Source organism: Phyllostomus discolor, chromosome 2 (genome assembly GCF_004126475.2).
Source record: "Phyllostomus discolor isolate MPI-MPIP mPhyDis1 chromosome 2, mPhyDis1.pri.v3, whole genome shotgun sequence".
NCBI lineage: Eukaryota > Metazoa > Chordata > Mammalia > Chiroptera > Phyllostomidae > Phyllostomus > Phyllostomus discolor.
Genome location: NC_040904.2, coordinates 57,021,883 through 57,046,405, shown reverse-complemented (window position 1 = coordinate 57,046,405; position 24,523 = coordinate 57,021,883). Strand labels below are relative to the sequence as shown.

The 24,523-nt window shown below is 36.5% G+C and overlaps 1 non-coding gene across 1 annotated transcript; it reads right to left on the bottom strand.

Annotated features, from left to right (window-relative positions):
• Positions 1–20,572: 20,572 nt before the first annotated feature.
• Positions 20,573–20,679, bottom strand: LOC114491150. Its single transcript, XR_003683965.1, has one exon. It is a non-coding gene; the product is annotated as a U6 spliceosomal RNA (small nuclear RNA).
• Between the last annotated feature and the right edge of the window lie 3,844 nt (positions 20,680–24,523).

The window sequence follows — 24,523 nt, the reverse complement described above, 5'->3', positions numbered from 1 at the left end:
ATTCATAACCTAAGAACCTATTTAAAGTTCTGATTATCTTTATTTCCACATATCCCAAGAAGTAGATAATGCAAACAGGTTGGTAATGGGCATTAGAGCAAGACAGTTTCTGTATGATTAGTCAAATCAAATATTTGGCTCTCTTTCTTGGAATAAGGTATCTGCCAACTGTCAAATGTCAGGCTAGATGAGTTTGGAGAAGAGGAGAGGAAGAGCAGACTGGGAAAGAGGGATTCTTCTGTTTACATTGTCACATTTCAGCACCATTAATGCACTGTTGTCATGAAGCATCAGTGTCTTTTGTCTAATATTCAGTCCAATTCTACCATCTGGACAAATTTGGTTCACTTCTGCAGATTATAAACCCAATGGAATCAGGGTTTATTTTTTATCATTGCTTAATAATTTTTACCATTTTTTCTAATGAGAGAAGAGTTTACCTGTTTCTTATTACTACAATCTCATTTGACTTTAAATTTTGAAGCATGTTACCTTTTCCTGTTTTTTAAGTGCATTTTATTGATTATGCTATTACAGTTATCCCAATTTTTTTCCATTTGATCCCCTCCACCCAGTATCCCCCTTCCCTCCAACAATCACTCCACACATAGTTCATGTGCATGGGTCATGCATGTTAAGTTCTTTGGCCTCTCTTTTTCCTATACTACTCTTAACATTCCCCTGTCTATTTTGCTCCTATCAATTATGATCCTTCATCCCTATACCATTTCCCCTTTCTCCCCCTGCCCTCTCCCAGCTGATAACTCTCTATTTGATCTCCATACATATGATTCTGTTCCTGTTCTTGTTTGCTTAGTTTGTTTTTGTTTTTATTTTTTAGATGCAGTTGTTGATAGTTGTGAGTTTGTTATCATTTTAATGTTCATAGTTTCGATCTTCTTTTTCTTAAATAAGTTCCTTTAATTTACATGTAATAAGGGCTTTGGTGATTTAGCCCTTTATCTTTACTGTGTCTGTGAAGCACTTTATCTGCCCTTCCATTCTAAATGGTAGTTTTACTGGATACAGTAATCTTGGTTGTAGGTCCTTGCTTTTCATTACTTTGAATACTTCTTGTCAGCCCCTTCTGGCCGACAAAGTTCATTTTGAGAAATCGGCTGACAGTCTTGTGGGGACTCCTTTGTAGATGACTGTCTGCTTCTCTCTTGCTGTTTGTAAGTTTCTGTCTTTGTCTTTAACCCTTGGGATTTTAATTATTATGTGTCTTGGAGTGGGCCTATTTGCATCCTTCTTGTTTGGGACTCTCTGCTTCCTGGACTTGCATGTCTATTACCTTCAGCTAATTAGGGAAGTTTATTTTCTTTATTTTTTTTGCAAATAGATTTCCAATTCCTTGTTCTTTCTCTTCTTCTGGAACCCCTATAATGCAAATGTTGGACCTCTTGAAGTTGTCCCAGAGGCTGCCTATACTACTACCCTCATTTTTTGGATTCTTTTTTCTTCTTGTTGCTCTGATTGGTTGTTTTTGCTTATGTTCCAGATCATCGATATGATTCTCAGCTTCATCCACACTACTGCTGTTTCCTTGTAAATTGTTCTTTATTTCAATTAGTGAGTCTTTTTTATGCTGCTGATGCCTTCACTAAGATCCTTGAGCATCTTTACAACCAATGGTTTGAACTCTGCATCTCATAGATTGCTTATCTCCATTTTGTTTAGATCTTTTTCTGGAGTTTAGATCTTTTTCTGTTCTTTCACTTGGGCCATGTTTCATTACATCTTCATTTTGGCAGCCTCCTTGTGTTTATTTCTATGTATTAGGTAGAGTTGCTTTGTCTCCATGTCTTGGTAGTATAACCTAACGGGTCCTGTAGAGTCCAGTGGCACAGCCTCCCTATTACTCAAGATGGGTACTCAAGGCATGCCCTTTGTCTGGGCAGAGTTCACCCTCCTCTTGTGGTTGAGCCTTAGTTGCTGTTGGCAGGAGGGATTTGCCCAGACCATTCAGCTACAAGGATTTGCTGTGACCACTGACCACAAACCTCCATCCTCCATGTAGGATCAGCTGTGCAGAGGCAGGGTGGCAGTGCTCTGAAGTGGTCTTTAGCTGTCCACAGAGTACTTTGGCCTTGGGGTTTCCCAGGTGGTACAGGCAAAGGTGAGTCCCCACCTGTTTTGCTCAGGGCCTCCCTTTGTGAGCTATAGAGCAATCTGAGAAGGCTACTACTTGTGCTGGGCTTGGAGATTCCCAGATGAAGCCAACCTATAAAACTAATCTGGCTGCTGATAGTGCCTGGCCTGGAACTCACTGACACCAGCTATTGTTTGTTTGATAGAATTTAGGAGGCTGTGAAGCATGAGCCAAGACCAGCCATGCATATGGAAAAGCAGCTTGGGTGGGCCCATAAGTTGAGTGGGGATCTCTCCAGAACCTCTGGGGATCTCCAAGGTGGGTCAAATAATGTTAGCCTGGTTGATGGTGTCTCAAATATGGCATCAGCCTGCCAGCTGCATGAAACTGTGGGGGAAGGGCTCAAAAAAGGGACAACGGCTTCTGTTAGCTACAATGTCAGATACTCTCTCCTGGTATGCTACTGTGCCTTTCAAACTGCCACCCCAGAGATGATGCTCAAAGGGAATGAATATGAGTAGGTGAGTTCATGTGTGGGTTTTCTAAGAGGGTCTGCTTGGGCCTCTAGAAGTCTCTTCTGCCAACTCAATCCCCACGGGTTTTTGCAGCCAGAAGTTGTAGGGATTTATCTTCCTGGCACTGGAACCCTGGGCGGAGGCTCCTGGTATGTGTCAGAGGCTCCTTATTCCTGAGATATCCCTCCTGAATTTTGTTTTCCAGGTAGAGTTATATATAGTCTATTGTGATACATATGGACTAATTGGTTCTGTAACAAGTTAGAATACAGGCAGTGCTAATCTAACCACTTCATGTTACAGATAAAATAAAACAAACAAAAAGAAAAAAATAAACCCCGATCCTAATTTTCTGAGAGTTGAAATTACATTTCCAAAGTCACAAAACTGATTAAATAGAAGTCATTGACTAGAACACAGCTCTTTTTACTCTTAGTCAATTATTTTTATAATTTTATATATGAATTACTGGATGATGTCTTTAATTGTCTTTTTTTTTCCTTTTTTTGAATTGTTTTTCAAGTACAGTTGACTCCATTTTCCCTCTACCACTCCCCCTCACCCCAGCCATCCCTACTTCCCACCCTTGATCCTACCCCCCTTTGATTTTGTCCATGTGTCCTTTATAGATAGTTTCTCTTCAGATTGTATAAATCTTTCACCTTTCCCTCCTGAATTTTCATCCACCACACATGGGTGAAAGACCAGCACATTCTATATCTGTGTCCCTCCTGCTAGTCTCACTGGCTATGGTTTCTTTAATTCCGCAGTTATCAGACTTCCATTAAATTCGATTTCTGATGTTTCTGAGTGAGGGTTGTTCTATATTTTGGTTGTAATTGTGGTGTGGTTGTGAGAAGTGGTGAGCCATGTCTGTCTATGCAGCCATCTTGACTTGAGGCCACAAGTTTTCTATATCCACTTTCATGTTTTATATATTATACTTCATCTAAAAATTTCTGATTCCCAGAGTGTTACACCATCAAGACTTCTTTTCAGTAACAAATATAGTGTATGGAATACATTTCTGAAATCAAGCACACAATTTAATCTTCTCTAAGACGCAGAGATTTTGTAAAATAAAAATAAAAAAAGAAACTGAACTTAGATATAACTTATGCAAATATCTGGCAAAATATGTACTCTTTATCAAAATTATAATCCAAAAATAACAAGTGGTTCTCATTACATTCAATAATATGATATTGTTTAAGCAAAAGAATTATTTTTATTTTATTTTATTTTATTTTATTTTACTCTTCAGTGAACTCTGAACTTTTATTGGCCTCCTGCCTTGCCAAGGGATTCCCCACTTCTGCTGCCTTTAATGCCTCAAAACTTCAGCATGTTGACCTCTGACACCACTTTGCTATCCACTATCCTGCAGGTCATGGTCTTTTGGATGGCTTGTAAGGAGTGGTTCTTGCTCAGGGAACCAACAAGATTGAAGTCCTCCCCCTCTTCCAGTAGGCTGCAGCAAGTGTCAATCTCAGGCTCCAGCTTGACCTTGATGTTCAGCAGGGCCTCATACTCCTGGGCCTGGTGCTGCCCCTCTGCTCAGATCTGGGCCACCTCTGACTCCGGGTGCAGCAGAATCCCATTGAGTTGTTCCATCTGCATGGCATAGCACATCTCCACCTGCCTCACGCTGTTCTCCAAACTGACCTTCAGATTTCTCATTGAGTCCAGCTCAGTCTCAAAGGACTGGACCATACATCTTAGAATCGTGAGTGTCCTCTCAGTAACACCTATCTCAGCAGTCTGTGAGATGACCACTGTGGTGCTCTCCTCAGTATGATGGGACTAGTATTTGTCTAGCTACTCTCAGTTCTTCTGAGCCAGCTTTTCATACTGCGCTGAGGTATCTGCCTTATTTTTCCAGAGGTCCTGAGATTTGGAGGCATCTAAAGCCATGGTCAACCTGGTTTTGTAGAATGTTTACTTCCTTTGTGGTTCTTTATGAAGAGCAGCTCCTCCTTGAGAGCCTCAATCTGTCTCCAGCTGCAGCCGAGTGATATTGCTGTTATCAATGATCTTTAGGGGCCCATTGATGTCATTCCCCACAGACTGGCACATGGCTAGCTCCATCTCATACTTGACTCTGAAGTCATCAGCAGCAAGAGGGGCGTTTCAATCTGCAGAATGATGTGGGTATGATCCACAAAAGTTGCAAAATATCTGAGCCCTCAGCTCCTCCATGGTCTTAAAATAATGCTACTAGCTTCTGACCTGGGGTTCGTTCCTTCTTCTCTAGGTGTTCCTGGATTTCGATCTCCAGTCTCCAGTTATCAACCTCCAGGCTTCTCATCATCTCCAGGTATGAGGACCGGCAGTCATTCAGGCATTGCATAGTCTCCTTCTCACTCACTATGCCCACCAGAGCCCTGCCATCCCTGCAGCAAGCCCTCCAAACCCCCAGCTGCCCCTCATATTGGTGGAGTTGGACACCAAGATCTGTGAGCTGAAGCCCCTGGTACCTTGCATAGATGCTGGCTGTGCTGCTGGCCACTGGACTGGGTGGCTGGGCACATACAGAGCCCAGAGTCTGGTAGCTTGTGGTGAAGCTGGAGTGTGTGCTGAAGCTCTTTTCAAGGAGGAAGGTGAGAAGTGGATATTCAGGTTGAAGCTGCCTGTTTTTATTTTAATATAAGCTTTATCAGTGTAAGAAGATAACTAAATCCTCCTCAAAAGTTTGGCATCAAATTTTATTTTTACAATATGCAGAAAAAAACATGAAATCAATTATTTTGGTTAGAAAAACTTTTTTTTAAAGATTTTACCTGTTCATTTCCAGAGGGGAAGGGAGGGAGATAGACAGAGAGAGAGAGAAACATCAATGTGCGGTTGCTGGGGGTTATGGCCTGCAACCCAGGCATGTACCCTGGCTGGGAATCGAACCTGGGACACTTTGGTTCCCAGTCCGCACTCAATCCACTGAGCTACGCCAGGCAGGGCTGGTTAGAAAAACGTTTAAAAAGGAAAATGGACTTGCCATTTGAAATGGTTCAGAAGTTTTTAAATGTATGATAGTACAAGATAGTACACCACTAACTTACTATAAATATAGTGACAACTTCTTGAGATCCATCATTGTCATGTAATTTTATAAAAGCATTCTTAAAAACATTTTGTTGTTTGATGTAGACAAATGAATCAGAATGCTTTCAATCAAATGCTATTAACTAATGACCTCCTAAATATATAATCTCAAGACAATATAAAAGAACTTGAATAATAAAAGTTTGTGATGGGTACAATATTATGTATTATTTGTTATATGTTTTATTACACATTATTTTATCTTTAATGATTATTAAAGGTGAAAGCTAATTTTTCAAAAATTGTGGTACTTTTTACTTTATCATAAAATAGCATTCATTTTGTTATGTACTATGTATTAACATATAGACATTTTATAATTATTTTTATTGCTTGACATTATGAGAACCCATTAAACTTTTGTCATTTCAGATATAAAAAAATTATCTTCTTTAAAGAATATGTTATTGATGCTACTCTCAAATGCATTTGTGATTCCCCTGGTGGAGCTAAGCTGGAGCAGAAAGGGAGCATAAATTCAAGGTCTTGGGGAGAGTGTCTAAAAGAGGCAAGCCTGGTACCAAGAGGGTCCAGAGAATGGTGAGAGGAGTTTGGCAAGGCATGTAAAGCAAGGCAAACACTCTTCTGGACTTGGAATAATAAGACAAGCACAGTCTAAGCCTGATGGAGGTTGACAGTGGTTGGTGGAACATAAACATGGGATAAACTCGAGGAGCAAGAACTATGTAGTCAAGAAGGAAATCAAAAACCAAAAAATTTTAAATTAATGAAATTGTAGATATTGTCCAAAGAGTCTCAAATAAGATTCTAATTACTCCCAAGCCTATAGACACTGGATATAATTTCTGATGGGTATTTTTGTTGATTACAAAATCCACACTTGTAATGTTTCTAATATAAAATACTATTTATGCAATTAGAATTAGAATTAGAATGTAGAATTAGAATTCCACAAAGGAATCTGGTAGGAAGATAATGTTCATCTAGCCATCTACATACGTTCAGTGTCTTGTAGAAGGATAGTGATATATGAGAAATAATTCACTCTAAAGAAAACCCTAGATTTCAGCCATTTAAATTATTTTTCATCCATGTTTCTCCAAATTTTTCCTAGTAGTACACATCATAAAGATGATTTAATTCAAATCAATATACATTATATAAGGTATATATTACACACAATAAAAACTTATAAGAACCATTTAACTTTTTTCTCTGAACTCAGAAGTGACAAAGTTCCAAGTCATGCGCATACTTTTTTGAACCTATGATAGCTTTATGTAAAAATGGTCTGTTGCATGTTTTTTTCCTGTTTGCAAACAAACACTGGTAATTCAAACAAAATATCATTACTACTGAATTTTATGTAAATTAGTTACAGTTTAAGAATCTCAAAACTGTAAAAGGTCAGACATTTTAAACTTAGAAATATTGGCAGGAGTGGTTTAGAGCATGAAGCATGAAAAATTTAGGAATTGCATAATATGATGGATCATGAGAAAAGGCCATAAGAGGATAAAAATAATAAAGGTATCAAACCAAAAAGAAGTTTTTATTGTGGTGATGTTGTCTGAAAATTTTTCTATTTACTGTTTTTTTCACTCCTCAGGCTAGATACCTGCTTTCCAATCTGTTACATATCTGTAAAATATCTCAGATTATTTTTGGAAATTTGTTTGGTATTTTACAAGTCTAATCACCTAAACACTTTTTAAAAGTTTGGACTTTTCTGTGTGACTTAAACTGATTTTCTTATGTCTACTTTTCACTGGATAAGTAAATCTTCTAGGGAATCCCTATAGGTGATTCTCCAGTTGCTGAAGATCAATTGCCAGGGTTGTGAAACAGGTAAAAGGTGATTTTCTTTTCTCAGTGTCTGTGAGGTAATGTCTACTGCCACCTTATTAGAACAAGGTCCTTTTGTGAGAATGTAAACTTCAGATTTTTTCAGAAGTAAGCCGTCTGATGCAGTCCTGTTCAACCATTTTGTAACATTAAAGTTTTTATATGAAGAATCTAATAAAACAAGCATGCAAAATATAACCAGAGAAATTAAAATGAACAAATTGACAGTAGCCAGGGGTAAGGTGATAATGTGGGGGGGAAAGGGGGGAAGAGTTGTCAAGGAACATGTATAAAGGACCCATGGACAAAGCCAAAAGGAGGTAGGATGGAGGGTAGGAGGTGCGGATGGTGGAGAGGGGGGCGTGGTGAGAGGAAAATAGAGACAACTGAACTTGAACAACAATAAAAAAGATATAAGAAAAAAAGAATCTAATCATTTAAGCATTTACTGAAAAAGTCCAGTTTCTTCTGATTTCTCTGTTTATTAACACTCTTTAAAACTAGATGATATTCCTTCAGATATATATAGATATATATATATATATCTATATATATATATATAAATTTGATTATGTATTGGTTTCGGTGTGCAGTTTAGTGATTACATAATAGAGGGACCCTCCCCCATGGAAATAGGGCAGGGGTGGTGAAACACCAAGGGTGGCACATGAGCCACAGCTGCAGGCAGCTACAAATAAGCTGTGGTTGTACTGACAACCAGGGCAGCAAAGGATTCTAGGGACTGCCTTTAGAAGGAGAGCTCATGCAAACACTAGGCTCATGCTCTCCCCTCTCTCCTGGCTGCCTCCTGGGGCTGGAGTTCCTGGGCCTCAGGCCTTGAGGTCTCAATTAGTTTGGGAATGTTTCTGGTGCCCCTCCAGGGCTTTCCTGGAATATAGTGTTTGCTAGGCCCAGAGGAGGAGAGGGAAGCTGTGTGGCTGGGACAAGACCCTGCCCGTACTCTGATTAGGAATCCTCAGTGGGAGTTCCCAGATGCCCACCTGCAACCTCCTGAAACAATGGTTCTCTCACTCCAGCATGGGACTTGGCCCAACAGCACCAATGTGTAGGACAGGGCTTAGCAGACAGGTGCTGTTCATGGAAGCCACATGAGCAGGCAATGAGACCCACACCCCTCTCCTACATGGGAAGCTGCAGGGGTGATGATGACTGGACCAGTGCTGTGCGGGTCCTACCTGGCCAGGCACGGAGATGCAGCAGCACACAGTGACTGGAGAAAGAGATCTGTGCTTTGAGTAGGATGCCTAACGCACAAACTCCAAAGAATGGTGGAAGCCAGACAGCACCTGGAAACCAGCTAAGCCACCTATGTTTCCTAAAGGATGATGCCTTTGAATGGGAGAAGAGGATCCTGAGCAATATTGAACTAAAATGATAGAGGGTAGCAGGTGATTTTCTTTGGATGTTTTGAAGTAAATAGGCTTTGAAACATAAACCTGTTATTATTTCAAACTTTATATACTTTAAATAAAACAGTCTTTTTCCTTTCTATCAAACTCCATCTCAGAGTTTTTGCATCTTGGCAGTGAGTGGCAGGACCCTCACTGGTTGTTTGGTTACAGTTAGACAATAATATACTTTATATAGTTCTCACCTGAGTATTTCCAGTATCCCAACTGGCACCGTATATAGTTATCACAATATTATTGACTATATTTCCTGTGGTTGCTTACTTTTCCATGACTATTTTGTAACTGCCAATTTGTGTTTCTGAGTCCCTTCACCTCTTTTATCTGGTGCTCCTGCTGCCACCTCTGGCAACCACAAGTTCTCTGTCTATGTCTACGAGTCTGTTTTATTTCTCTTTGTTCATATATTTTGTTCTTTAGATTATACATATAAGTGAAGTCATATGGTATTTGTTTTTCTCTGCCTGATTTATTTCACTGAGCATATTACACTCTAGGTCAATCCATGCTGTTGCAAATGGTAAGAATGCATTCTATTTTATAACACAGTAATATTCCATTGTGTATGTGTATCACTGCTTTTTTATCCACTCATATATTAATGGACACTGGAGCTGGCTCCAAATCTTGGCTATTATAAATAAAACTCCTATAAACATTGGGTGTGCATATTACTGAGGGATGATTCTTATTCATTGAAAAGTATTATGAGTATTTTTAAAAAGGTACTAATAAACAAGATAACACACAAAGACTTAGCACAGCAAGTATTAAAACTTATTAAAAAAAAACTAGTATAATCATAGTATCATAGGACTGCCACAAAAATAGAAATACAGTTCACCCTTGAACAACAAAGGTTTGAATTGCACAAATCCATTTACATTCAGATTTTTTAAAAATAAATATAATGTAAAATGTTTTGGAGATTTGCAGCAATTCGAAAACACAAATTATTTTTTAAAATTTTTAAATCTTATATCATGAATGCATAAAATATGTATATTTGACGATTTACTATCATCAAATATATACAAATCTATTATAAGTTAAAATTTATCAAAAATTATACACACAAATATATACAGACCATACCATTTATAGTTGAGAGAGATGTAAACAAATGTAAAGATGCAGTTTAAATCATAACTGCATAAAACTAACAGTAATACATAATGTACTACTGCAATAATTTTGTAGCTACCTCCTATTGTATCAATAGGAAGGCTACCAGGAAGCAACCATACTGCTGTTTCTTCATTATCAATGCATGGATCATTATGCCTATAAATAAATACAAATTTTTCCACATTAACTATCCATTTTAGATATCTAGAATTTCTAAAACTTATATTATCTACAGTGTTTTGTATTTTATGAGACAATATCGGTGTAGGCTCTGACACAGGATTCATCTTATAGAAAGACAATGTAAACTTAGAGCATTGATAAATATAGTACATAACTATGAACATATTTCATCTTTCTTATAATTTTTGTAATAACATTTTATTTCCCTTGGCTTACTTTAGTGTAAGACAAATAACATACAAAATAATGTATGTTGACTATTTATATCATAAGTCTTCCAGTCAGCCTTAGGCTATTAGTAGTTATGGTTTGGTAAAGTCAAAAGTTATATGCAAATTTTTGACTCCACAGGAGATCATCTCCTTTAACCCCAGCATTGTTTAGGGTCAAATAGTGTTAATCAATGGAACAGAGTTAAATCTAGAAACAGATAAAGTCTATATAGGGACTTAATAATGTACACAAGATGCTAAGTACAATTTATATTGGGAAAAATATCAGATGCTACTATACATTATATATAAAAAGTAAATTATTCATGAATTAAAAACAATATATAAAAATGGCAAAGATACTCAAAAATAGAAAAAAATTAAAATATGAGTACATAATTAATTCACAGTAAGAACCCAGAAATCATGAAAGCAACAATCTACATATTAATTACATAAATATGAAAACCTTATTTGACAAAAGTCATAACAAAATCAGAAAAAGGATTGATAGAGTAGGAGAAAATGATTGTAAACAAATATTAGATAAATAATTAATTCCTTAATATACATAATGCTTCTAAAAATTACTAATAAAGACAGATAATACAGTTTCTTTTGTTTTTAAAGGCACTGGAGTTAACAGGTATTCCACTACAATATAGATTAAAAATATGAGAAAATACTATTATTAGTCCTCAGAAAAGTGAAATTGAAATAACAGATGCTACATCTATTGGATTGGAAAAATAATAATAATAATAAAAGCATCCAAACTTGCTAGAGTTGTGAGTACACTTAGGAATGTAAATAACTACAAGGTTTTAAAAAAATAATGCAGTATTTAAATAACTATTATTGAATATTTAACTTTGCTTTAGCATTTAATTTAGTATTTAAATAATTTAAATAATTATTTTTTTAAATATGTATAGCATTTAACTCAACTTTCCCATTTTTTAGTATGTATCACATAGGAATAAAACTACCAGGATTAAAAGATAAATGTTCCTAGATATTTATTAGAGCTTTGTTAGTAATCGCAAAATCTTGAAGCAAACTTAATTTTCTCCCAAATTGGAATGATTAAATGGAACATCTATTGATACTTGGTATATATGTAACATTGATTATTATGCAGGTATTAACACAAATTAGGTTGATATATATTGCCTTGGAAGGATGTCAACACTATATTGTTAGATCCAAAAGCAAGCTATAGAATGAATGTGTGTTGTGTGTGTTTGTGTGTAGCAATCTGACTTTTAAAACATGTGGACATAATGTTTGAAATGTTCTATACACAAAATAAAATGTATGTAAGATCAAAAGTCAATTCGCTATTAATGGTTATTTTGGATGCTGGAAAAAGAAAAAACTGTTAATTTTATTTTAAATACATCTATTCATTTTTAAATGTTAGAGGTTGATTATTTTATAACTTAGACCACTGAGAAAAAGAAGCAATGGATTATTTCTAGCTTTTAACTTTATAAATGGTAAAAATGATTTGGTTAGCATACTTACAATAATAATATAGGTAATTACAATTATTTCCTTTTTCTTATGAAAAACTTGAGTTTCAAAAAAGTTATCCAAAGACTTATCCAATGACACAAACTAAAAAATGCTGGTACCAAGACTCAATAACAGGTATTTATGTCTACAGTCCATGTACTTTTTAATTCATCCCCTTGTTTCTTGACTCTGTGTGTGTTGATTTTTTCAGACTGATAATTGGTGATTTAAATTGGCTGTGCATTGATCCCCTTTATGTTTCTTTGATGTGTGGACTCAGATATAGGGTGAAAGTCTTAGGTACTTCAGAGAATCACAAAGATAAGAGGACTTCTAATGATTTAATGTCTTTCCTTTTTAATCAAGAAAACCTAGGAAGTAGAAATTTAATTTTCAGCATGGCTTAGTGGTTGAGATCAAGTGCTTTGGAGTCAATATCTAGCATCATTCCCCAGCTAAGTCATTTATTAACAAAATGGCATTCACTACTGAACACCATAAAATCTACCATTTTCAGCATTCAGGCCAAAAACAGGCAAACAAACAAACAGAAAATACATCTAAGGTGTATCTTCAAGTTCCCCTTTCTTAATGCTTCACATCAAATCCTGCTAATTTGACTTCCAGGATATCTTTAATTAATCTGTGCCTTCCATATCTGCTGTAAGTACAAGCTACCTGTATATTTTGCTTCATCTATTGCTGTAGCCTCCCAAAAGCTGACTTCTTTTCACTCTTGCTTTTTTCAAATTCATTATTTGTAATATTCCCTACTTTTGAATGTACATCAAATCAAGTTACTCTCCTGCTTAAAAGATCTACATGGAGGATAGCTCTCAGAAAAAAGTACATGCTTTACCATGTTCTACAAAGCCCTTCATGACCTGATTCCTACCAAATGCTCTGGTCTCATCAAACACACTCACTAGTCCAGAGTTAATATAGTTTAAGTTCTGTACATGTGTCAAGTTATATTATGGTTCAAGTCCTCTCCCCTCACTTTTTCTCATACCTGAAAGTATTTTCCTTCACTTTTCTCATAAATGGTGCATTTCTACTTTTCAGTCTTATATTAAACTTTACTTTCCTCACAGTTCTAGAGATCAGAAGTCTGAAATGGGTTTTACTGGGCTAAAATCAAGGAGCTGACAGGCTGAATTCCTTCTGGAGCATCTAGCAGAGAATTCATTCTTTTGCTTTTTCCAGCCTCTAGAAGCTGTCTTTACTCTTTGGATCCTGTCTGCTTATTACATCTTCAAAGTTAGGAGTTTAGCAACTTCAAATCTCTCCTTAGCTTTGACTCTCACACCTTCATTTTTTAAGGATGCCTGTGATTACATTGGGCCTATCCAGATAATTCAGGATAATCTCCCATCTCAAAATCCTTAATATACTCACATCTGCAAATCCTTTTTCTCATATAAGGTAAGATTTTCAGGCTCTGGGGATTGGGAAGTGTACAATTTTAATAAACATTATTCCAATTGCTACATATTTGATCACATTGATATTTTCTGGCTTCTTCCATTACTTGTAAGACTATCCAATATATTGGGTTGGCCAAAAATTTTGTTTGGTGTTTTTTCCACAGGATGGCTCTACTGGTGCTTCGCTATCTAACTGTATGAGGTATTTGAAACAATCTTGTTGGATTGTATTGTTACAGTTTTCATATCAGCGTGAACTTAAAAATGGTGAATTTTTATGTAGCCATTTTATCAAAATAAGTATGGCTACACTTTATGTAGCCATTTTATGTAGCCATACTTATCAAAAATGGTGAATTTTTGTGTAGCCATTTTAATATTGAAGATGGAAGGTGAAAATATGCAACATTTTCAGCATATTATGCTTTATTATTTCAAGTAAAGTTAAAATACAAAAAATTATTTGTGCAGTGTGTGGAGAAGGTACTGTGACTAACTGAATGTGTCAAAAGTGGTTTGCAAAGTTTTATGCTGGAGATTTTTTGCTCAACGATGTTCCACAGTTGGGTAGACCAGTTGAAGTTGATAGCAATCAAATCGAGACATTAATTGAGAACAGTCAACATTATACCATGTGGGAGATGGCCAACATACTCAAAATATCCAAATCAATACAATTATTGGTAAAAAAGAAGAATGTGTCTTTTATTTTACAGAAAAACTAAACAGAATTTTTGGCCAACCCAATACTATATTTTTATTTCAGATGTAGATTTTTTCTGCTAATATTCTCTATCTTTTCTTTTAATTGTTGAATATTTTTAATTTAAATTTTAGTTTTCAAGTATTGCTTGCATTCAGTATTATGTTGTATTAGCTCCAGATGTACAACCTAGTGGTTAGACAATCATAGATTTTACTAAGTGTTCCACTCAATATTTTCATTACCCACCTGGCACCACACATAGTTACTACAATATTATAGACCATATTCCCTATGCAGTACTTTACAGCCCTATGACTGTTTTGTAACTACCAACTTGTACTTCTTAATACTTTCCCCTTTTCACCCATTCCTATAAGCCTCCTTCCTTTTGTCAAGTTCTTGAACATATTAAGAGCTGCTTTAAAGTCCTTGTCTGCTAATTTCAGTACTTGAATCATCTTTTAACATTAACTGTTTCTGTATCTTCACTACAAGTCATATTCTCTTGTAAACTTGGGTAACATGTTTAGAGACCGTGGACTAAAAATGTCCTCTGAAAAATGTTGGCATGTGTTCTAGCAGATAGTAATATGACTGACTAAACTCACTCACCTTCTGGGGCATCTGATTTATACTTTATTAAGATGACACAGCATGGATTTTACTCTCATTCTTAAGTTGAATCCTTTATTCCTTGCAAATAGATTTTTTCCCTAAATATGGCCTTTCTGTGATTTCAATAGAAAGCCGGGTATTTTTGTCTTTCCTCTATAATTTAGAGAAACTCAAAATCCTCCCCTTTTCTCCTTGGCAGTGGGGAGCAGCTGAAATTCTGCTCATCTTTTCCAAACTTCATGCTGTTCTTTTCTGCTTGGCTTCTCTGAGTATTCCTTGAATACATTGAGTTACAAGACAAATAGGGATTCGAAAGGAGATTATACAGGTATGGTGTTCTTTTTGCTTTGCCTCTCTCCTCAGGTCAATCAATCTCTGTTCAGTTCTCCAGCTATTTTTATCAGTCCCAACTTTCATCTTCTGAAGGTTGTAGTACTCTGTTACTTTGATGGCTCTCAGTGAACCATATTTCCCGTTTTTTATGCCCTTGTGTCCTTCACTCCCTTTTTATCTTTCTATTGGTCTCGTGACTGCTTTGACCAATAAAATGTGAAAGAAGTGATACTTTAACATCTTTAAGCCTAGGAATTAAGACAATTTGCCAATTTCTACTTGTTTAGGGGTGCAAATTGTCATATAAGAAGTCAACTATTCTGAGACTGTTTTATTGTGACATGATCAACCTTGCCAGATGAAGAGATGGCCACAAGACCCCAGTCAACAAGCGTAGCTGCACTCCCAGCTGAGAATGAACAACCAACTTGATAGTCATGTAAATGAGCTATTTTATTTCTTTATTTTAATTCATTGATTTTAGAAAGAAAGGGGGGAGGGAGAGGGACAGACATTGATTTGTTGTTGTTCTACTTATTCATTGGTTGTTTCTTGTATGTGCCCTGACCAGAAATGAAACCTGAAATCTTGATGTATCAAGGTGATGTTCTAACCAACTGAGCTACCTGGCCAGGGGTGTAGATGAGCCATTTTAGATGTAGATACTCTAGTCCCATTGGAGTTGTCCCAGATGACACTACCTGGAGCAATGATAATCTGCTCTCACCAAGCCCTGTTCGACATGTGAAATTTATTTTTTCTAAATATTTTCAGTAAAAAATAAATAATATGTATTCCTACCTTTTAGTTTAATCTTTTAAATTTCATTATATTTTGTTGTTCGATTACATTTCATTATATTTTGTTGTTTAATTTTATTATATTTTGTTGTCCCTGTTTTTCCCCCATTACTCTCCCCTGTCCCACCTAATCCCCTCTCACATTCAATCCTCCCCCATTGTCTTTGTCTATGGGTCCTTTATCCTTGTTGCTTGTCTTGACCCTTCTCCTGCTTTGCACCCTTACTCCCTTCCCCCAGCCCTCTGGTAACTGCAGGTTTATTCCTTATTTCCGTGTCTCTGGTTCTATTTTGCTCACTTATTTTGTTGATTAGGTTCCACTTATAGGTGAGATCATATGGTATTTGTCTTTTACCACCTGGCTTATTTGACTTCGAATAATGCTCTCAGCATCCATCCATACTGTTGCAAAGGGTAGGAGCTCCTTCTTTCTTTCTGCTGTGTAGTACTCCATTGAGTAGATGTACTACATTTTTGATCCATTCATTTACTGATGGGCACTTAGACTTTCCAGCACTTGGCTATTGTAAACAATGCTGCCATGAACATTGGGGTGGACAGGTTCTTTTGAATTGATGTTCTAAGATTCTTAGGGTATAATCCCAGCAGTGGAATTCCTAGGTCAAAAGGCAGTTCCATTTTCAGTTTTTTGAGGAAATTATACAGTTACCCACAGTGGCTGCACCAGTCTTCATTCCCATCAACAGTGTACTAGGGTTCCCTTTTCTCCACAACCTCTCCAGGGCTTGTTTGTTCATTTATTTATGAACGCCATTTTGACCAGTGTGAAGTGGCATCTCATTGTGGTTTTAATTTGCATCTCTATGATGGCTAATTATGCTGAGCATCCTTTCATATGTCTTTGGGACCTCTGTATGTCCTCCTTGAAAAATTGTCTGTTCAGGTCCTTTGCCCATTTTTTAATTGGATTTTTATCTCCCTGTGTGGAGGTATGTGAGTTTTTTATATATTGTGTAGATCAAACCCTGTCTGAGGTATCATTAGCAAATGTATTTTCCCATATGTGGTTCCCTTATCATTTTGCTAATGTTTCCTTTAGCCATGGAGAAGCTTTTTAATTTGATACAGTCCCATTACTTTATTCTTTTCTTTTTATCCCTTGTTCTAGGGGACATATCGATGAAAATATTGCTGTGTGGAATATCTGAAAATTTCCTGCCTATGTTCTCATCTAGGAGTTTAATGGTGTTGTTACTTTTATTTAAGCATTTTATCTGCCTTGAGTTTATTTTTGTCTATGATGTAAGTTGGTTGTTATGTTTCATGTTCATGTTTTTTTGCATGTAGCTGTTCAGCTCTCCCAATAGCATTTGTTGAAGAGGATATTTTTACTCTATTTTATGTTCCTGCCCCTTTAGTTGAATATTAATTAACCATAGAGACATTGGTTTATTTCTGAGCTCTCTATTCTGTCCCACTGATCTATGTATCTGTTCTTATACCAGTACCAGACTGTTTTGATTACCATAGAGTTCTAATGTAGTTTTATATCAGGTATTGTGATACCCCCTGCTTTGTTCTTTTTTCACAAAATTGCTGAGGCTATTCTGGATCATTTATGGTTCCATATAATTTTTGAGTTATTTATTCTATATCTGTGAAATATGTCATTAGTATTTTAATTGGGACTGCATTGATTCTATAAATTGTTTTGGGTAATATGGATATTTTGATGATGATAATTCTTCTAATCCATGAACATGGTATATGCCTGCATTTATTTGTGCCATTCTTAATTTCTTTCTTCAGTGTTCTGTAGTTTTCTGAGTACAGATCTTTTACCTCCTTGGTTAGGTTTTTTCCTAGGTATTTTATTTTTCTTTTTGCTATAGAAAATGGGATTTTTTTCCTAATTTCTGTTTCTGATATTTCCTTGTGTGTGTATAAAAGTGCCTTCAATTTCTGAATATTGACTTTATATCTGTCTATTTTGCCAAATTAACTTATTAGGTCCCATAGTTTTCTGGTAGAGTCTATGGGGTTTTCTATGAACACTGTCATATCATCTGCAAACAGTGACAGCTTTACTTCCTCTTTTTCATTTTGGATGCCTTTTATTTCTTTTTCTTGTCTGATCACTGTGGCTAGAACTTCCAATACTATGTTGAATAGAAGTGGTGAAAGTGGGCAACACCCTTGGCTTGTTCCTGATCTTAGTGGGAAAGCTTTTGAGCACCTATTGAGTACGATTTGCTGTACGTTTCTTGCATATAACCTTTATCATGTTGAGGTACATTCCCTCTACTCCCACTTTGCTGACTCGTTTTATCATAAATGGGTGCTGTACCTTATCTCATGCTTTTCCAGCATCTATTGGTATGGTCATATGATTTTTGTCTCTTTTTGTTTATGTGATATATTATGGTTTTTGATTTGCAAATATTGTATCATCCTTGCATTCTTGGAATGGATCCCACTTGATCGTGGTGTACAGTCTTTTTAATGTATTCATGGATGCTGTTTGCCAATATTCTGTTGAGGATTTTAATGTCTATGTTCATTAGCAATATTGATCTGTAGTTTTCTTTCTTTGTTGTGAGTTTATCTGGTTTTGGGATTAGAATGATGCTGGCCTCATATGAAGAGTTTGAGAGTCTTCCCTATTCTTGGATTTTTGGAATAGTTTGAGAAGGATAAGAGTTAGCTCTTCCTTAAATGTTTTGTAACATTCTTCTGTGAAACCATGCAGTCCAGAGATATGTGTGCCAGGAGTGCTTGATAACTGCTTCAATTTCACTAGCTGTTATCAGTCTGTTCAGGCTTTCTGCTTCTTCTTGATTCACTTTTGGAAGATTATATGTTTCTACAAATTTGTCCATTTCATGCAGGTTTTGAAAACCAAGATTTCTTGGCATATAGTTATTTGTAGTAATTTCTTACAATCCTATGTATCTCTGTGGTATCAGTTGTAATTTACCTCTTTCATTTCTGATTTTATTTATTTGGATCCTCTCTCTTTTTTTCTTCATAAGTTTTGTTAAAGGCTTGTTGATTTTGCTTATCTTTTCAAACAACCAGCTCCTAGATTTATTTGAATTGTTATTCAAATAACAATTGTTATTTGAATTGTTATTTGATCCTTTGAATTGTTGTTTTAGTCTCTATGTCATTTAATTCTGCTCTGATCTTATTTTCTTCCTTCTATTCACTCTGGGCTTTGTTTGTTGTTGTTCCTCCAGTTCTTTTAACTGTAAGGTTAGGTTTTGTATTAGAAATGTTTCTATCTTTTTTAGGTAGGCCTGTATTGCCATGAACTTCTCTCTCAGTACTGTCTTCACTGTGTCCCATAAGTTTTGGACTGTTTTGTGTTCGTTTTCACTGTTCAAGAAGTTTTTCTAATTTCTTCCTTGATCTCATTATTAGCCCATTCATTAATAGCATGCTAGTCAGTCTCCATGTATTTGAATGTTTTTGAGTTTTTTCCTTGAGGTTGGTTTCTAGTTTGAAGCTCCTGTGGTCTGAGAAAATGCTTGATATGATTTTAATTTTCTTGAATTTGTTGAGGTTTGTTTTGTGTCTTATCATGTGATCTTTGAAAATAATCCATGTGCATTTGAAAAAAATGTGTATTTTCCTTCTTTGGGATGAAAGTTTCTGTATATATCAGTTAAGTTCATTTGACCTAGTGTATTGTTCAGTGTCAAAAAATCCTTGTTGATATTTCATTTGGAAGATCTATCCATTGTTGACAGTATGGTGTTAAAATCCCCTACTATAAATGTATTTCTGTCTATATCTTTCTTGAAGTCCTCCAAAACTTTCCTATGTATTTGGGTGCTCCTAGGTTGGGTGCATATATGCTTACAATATTTATGTCTTCTTGATGGATTCTTCCCTTGAGTATTATGAAGTGTCTTTCTCTGTCTCTTGTTATGGCCTTTGTTTTGAAGTCTATTTTGTCTGATATAAGTATTGCTACCCTGGCTTTTTTTCCTTGTCCTTTTGCTTGGAATATTTTTTTCCAACCTTCACTTTCTGTCTGTATAGGTACTTTGTTCTGAGATGGGTCTCTTGTAGCCAGCATATGTGCAGGTCCTGTTTTCTTATCCATTTAGCTACCCTATACCTTTTGATTAGAACATTTAATCTATTTATATTTAAGGTTATTATTGATTGGTACTTATTCACTGTCATTTTTCCCCTTTGCACCTGTGTTTTTCTCTCTCTCACTCTTTTTCTTCATCTTCTCAAAGCAGTTCCTTTAGCATATCTTGCAATGCTTGTTTGGTGGAGGTATATTCTTTTAGCCTTCTTTTGTTTTGGAAGCTCTTTAATTCACCTTCCATTTTAAATGAGAACCTTGCTGGGTAGAGTAGACTTGATTGCAGGCCTTTGTTTTTCATTACTTGGAATATTTCTCACCATTCTCTTTTGGCTTTCCTTTTCTATTTAGAAGTCTGCTGCTAGCCCTATATGAGCTCCCTTGTATGTTATTTCCTGTATCTCACTTGCTGCCTTTAAGATTCTCTCTTTGCCTTTGAATTTTGCCATTTTAATTATGATGTGTCTTGGAGTGGGCCTCTCTGTGTTCATCTTGTTTGGTACCTTCTGTACTTCCTAGACTTGTATGACTTTTTCTCTCATCAAATTAGGGAAGTTTTCCATTATTACTCTTTCAAACAGTTTTTCTATCCCTTGTTCCTCTTTTTCTCCTCCTGTTATCCCTGTTATATGGATATTATTACATAAAAATATGTAACACTTCATGAATTTCCATGTCATCTTTGCACAGGGGCCATGCTAATCTTCTCTGTATGGTTCCTATTTTAGTACATGTGCTGCCAAAGTGAGCACTATCTTCACTTTGAAAAATCAAATAACATAAACTACATAAATAAAAATTGAAATTACTCCTATGCTGGTTACATACAACTATTTCCCTGCCAAAATTAATTTCCAGTGATTCACGGATTAGTGTATTTTTTCCAAGTGATTTTACATATATGTACACATTCATATAGGCTCATATATATTCACTTGTAAGTCCAGTTATATAAAAAGTACTATTTGTATTTCATATGTACACAGGTATATTTATATATACATATATATTTATATTGCTATCTAGCTTGGTCATTTTTATATACCTATAAATATAAATATATTTTACCTTACCTGATTAACTGTTACATTATTTTATCTTATACTTTGTGCTTTATATGTGCCTAAATTAGGGCATATGGGCATTATTAGTAACTTTGGAAATCATCAATACTGCTCTAATTCACTTCCTTGTATGCCTATCTAGGCACACACACAAGCACACAAATATTTATGCAAATGTTTTTGTATGATAGATTTCTACAAGTGGAACTCTTGGTTTGAGATATTTTAATGTTAAGGGTTTATCTTAAATTGAAATATATTTGACATGTAACACTGTATAAATTGAAGGTGCAAAATGTTCATTTGAGACATTTATATATGTAATATGATTGTCATTGTAGTGATAACACCTCTATCATATTACAAAATTATAATTTCTTTTTAGTCATTGGAATAATTAAGGTCTACGATCTTATCAAGCTTTATTATACTGTAAAATATGACTCAAATGTGGAATCTAAAAATGTCAAACTTGTAAAAAACAGAGGGTAAGATGGTGGTTACCAGGGACAGGGTGTGGGGGACAGGTCAGGTGCATGAGAGTACTAACTTTCAGTGAGGAGTAACTTAGCTATAGAGATCTAATGCACAGTGCAATAAATATAGAAATGTTAGCCTTTTATAGTTTAACTAGATACTGTAAGTTGCTGTTAATAAAATCCTTATGACTTCCGGCCAAGATGGAGGTGTAGTTAGATGCACTGTGCCTCCTCACACAACCAAAACTAAGGACAACAAAAATTTAGAAACAAACAAACAAAAAAAACAACCAGAATGAAGATAAATGAACTAAATGGAGGTTTGACATCCATTCATCCAGACCGGTAAGAGGGGTGGAGTCAGAGGTCTACAGAGAGGGGTCATGGGGTCCTGGCAGGAAAAAGCGGTGGCTGGCAGAAGTGGGCGCGCAGGGCGCAGGTGGCAGTTGGTGGACCCCAGAGGCTCCGGGGCAGCTGATGGGCCCGGTAGCAGACCCTGGGTGTGGAAGGCAATGAGCAGACCCAGTGAGGCGCACAAGGCAGTTGGCTGTCTGCAGTCACCCATTCGCGCACAGATAAACTGGGCGAAAACAGCAGTGGCACAGACCACACAACTCAGGAACCCAGCGCGGGGAAACAAATCCTAAAAGCACCAATTGAAAACACCTGTGGGAGGTGGGCCTGGGAGACCCTCTCAGCCTCACAAGAGAGCTCCTTGGGGAGACCCACAGAGTCCTAGAAAGTACACAAGCCCACTCGCCTGGAAGCCAGCACCAGAGGGGCCCAATCTGCTTGTGGGAAGCGGCAGAGGGGACTGAAGTCTGAAAGAGAGCTGAGCAGGCAACATTGTTCTGTCTGGGACCCCATCCCCACATACAACATCACAACCCAGCGACTGAGGTGCCCCGCCCTGGTGAACACCTAAGGCTCCACCCCTCATATGCAACAGGCATGACCAGACCAAAGGGGAGCGGGGGAAGAAGTTAGCTCAAACAGAATTGATGGCCTCTTGGCCAGTGCTTTTGAGCAAATGAGAGATAGCCAACCTATCGGATGCACAGTTCAAAGCACTGGTGATCAGGATGCTCACAGAATTGGTGGATTTTGGTCTCAAATTAGATGAAAACATGAAGGCTACAATAAGTGAAATGAAGAAAAATGCACACGGAACCAATAGTGATGGAAAGAAAACTGGGTTTCAAATCAATGGAATGGACCAGAAAGAAGAAAGAACAACCAAACAGAAAAGAATGAAGAAATTAAGATTTCAAACAAATGAGGAGAGGCTTAGGAACCTCCAGGACATCTTTAAACATCCCAACATCCGAATTATAGGGGTACCAGAAGAGGAAGCAGAAAAACAAGTGGAAAAGTTATTTGAACAAATAATAAAGGAGAACTTCCCCAATCTGGCAAAGGAAATAGACTTCCAGAAAGTCCAGGTAGCTCAGAGAGTCCCAAAGAGGTTGGACCTAAGGAGGAACAGGCCAAGGCACATCATAATTACATTACCCAAGGTAAAAATGAAGAAGAGAATTCTAGAAGCAGCAAGAGATAAGTGGACAGTTACCTACAAAGGAGTTCCCATCAGAATGTCAGCTGATTTCTCAAAAGAGACCTTGCAGGCAAGAAGGGGCTGGAAAGAAGTATTCCAAGTCATGAAAGGCAAGGACCTACATCCAAGATTGCTCTATCCAGCAAAGCTTTCATTTAGAATGGAATGGCAGATAAAGTGCTTCTCAGATAAGGCCAAGTTAAAGGCGTTCATCATCACCAAGCCCTTGTTAAATGAAATGTTAAAGGGACTTATCTAAGAAAAAGAAGATAAAAAGTATGAACAGTAAAAAAAGACATCAAACTCACAGTAACAATCACTCCTAAAACAAAAGCAAACTAAGCAAACAACTAGAACAGGAACAAAACCACAGAAATGGAGATCACATGGAGGGTTAGCAACAGGGGAGTGGGAGGAGGAGAGAGGGGGAAAAGGTACAGAGAATAAGTAGCATAGACAATAGGTAGAAAATAGACAGGGGGAGGGTGAGAATAGTATGGAAAATGTAGAAACTAAAGAACTGTTCTAAAGGGGAGGAATGTGGGTGGGAGGGGGTGGGCATGGTAGAAAGGAGTGAAGGGGGAAAATGGGACAACTGTAATAGCATAATAAAATATATTAAAAATTAAAAATAAATAAATAAGATAAAATCCTTACATTACGAAATATTGTGAATCTAAAATCTACTTTTGCCAATGTTACAAGCAAAAGTGACATCTCATTGAAATTTCAGTTTGCATATTTCTTATATTTAGTGAGTTATGCATATTTTTTGTATGTTAATGCCCATGTGCTTTTCCTTTTTTCTGACTTGGTCAAACCTGAATTTCGTCCAATTTTTAAATTGTCATTGTAGTTTTTCTATTAATTTGTAAGAGTTGTTAGAAAAATTATGTATGGCAACTATTCATTTCATATTCTTCAACTATTTTTTCCAATTTGGTTGCTTTTGTTGATTTTTTTAATCCTATAACATTCTAAAAATTTCATATTATCAATGAAATTTTCAACTCCGCCCTATTCTATCATGGCAGTTGAAATGTACTTTTCTGGTTCAAGGAAATGGCGAACTCACTCCATCTTTTTAAAGGGGATATCTTGAAGGTTTGGCAACAATCCCAGATCTAAAATATTGCTCTTGTCCTTTTTTGAAAATACAGTCTGCCACAGGTTTCACTTCAAAACTGCTTCTAATAAATAGCAGATAAGTAGGTACGTAGACAGACAGAAAGCAGGTAAATGGATATAGATTGAAAATGGAAGGGTGCCTAAGTTCAAAATAATTTCCCTATGAACTTTGAAGATATTGCTTCATTGTTTTCTCGATTCAGTTTTGATGAAAGAAAATTGGATGCCACTTTGATTCTTTCCTAATTGTAAATAAACTAAGTGTGTGTGTGTTTGTGTGTGCTTGTGAGCTTGCCTGTTCTTTTATCCCCTGTTGGGAACAGTCTTGCCTGGTTTCAGAAGCAGTAGCCCACCGCCCCCACCATGGCTA